Source organism: Ceratosolen solmsi, unplaced genomic scaffold, assembly GCF_000503995.2.
Source record: "Ceratosolen solmsi marchali unplaced genomic scaffold, CerSol_1.0 scaffold30, whole genome shotgun sequence".
NCBI lineage: Eukaryota > Metazoa > Arthropoda > Insecta > Hymenoptera > Agaonidae > Ceratosolen > Ceratosolen solmsi.
In genome coordinates, this window is record NW_011948421.1 from 7,560,534 (window position 1) to 7,561,356 (window position 823).

The window sequence follows — 823 nt, forward strand, 5'->3', positions numbered from 1 at the left end:
GAGCGTCGGAGAACCGAGAGGGTGGGTGGATTCAGAGCAGAATGGTGTAGAGATCTCGACTAGTATCTTGGCCGGGTCTGGCGTTGGTATCCTAGGCAACCCAAACTCCCTCGAATTCTCCTTCCCAGCCGCACCTTTCTCGTCCTCTTGCTCTTACCTCTCGTTGAGGCGCTGGTGTCGAAAGAGCTAGCGCTATCACCGTTGCCGTTGTCGCCACCAACGCCACCAACGCCGCCACGTTAAACCATATAACACAGGGCCGCAACGGCCACGTTCAGGATCACCTCGATACCCTATACTGTTCTATTTCGACCTTACAATCCCACTCCACTCTGCCACCCTAGTTGTACCCCCTCCCTTCATCCGACGACAGCGGTTGAACTTTTTACTTTTTGTCGTATCGCGACGCTAAACTGCTAGTGTATGCCCTAAGGTAGAGTTCATCGACTCGGTTCAATTTCGATTCACTAATCAGCCATTCAGTTACATTTTCTCACAGTAGCTAATTATTTTATAAATACTTTTCTTCGTAATAAAAAATACTTTATTTAATTCATGCTGCTCTAATATTTCTCCAACGATATTTATTAGAAATGAATAAATATTCTTATAAAATCTTATAAAATTAGAGCTAATCTTTATTTTAATTTTAAAAAATAAAAAAATTCCAAACAAGAACAAAGTTTTAAGATAATAATAATATTTTTATGACATATGTTAGTATTTTAACTTTCTTGTACTTACAATAAATATATTCTTTTATAAAAAATGAGTAATACAATTTTATTGTTCTATTATTTAAATTTCATATATATATATATAT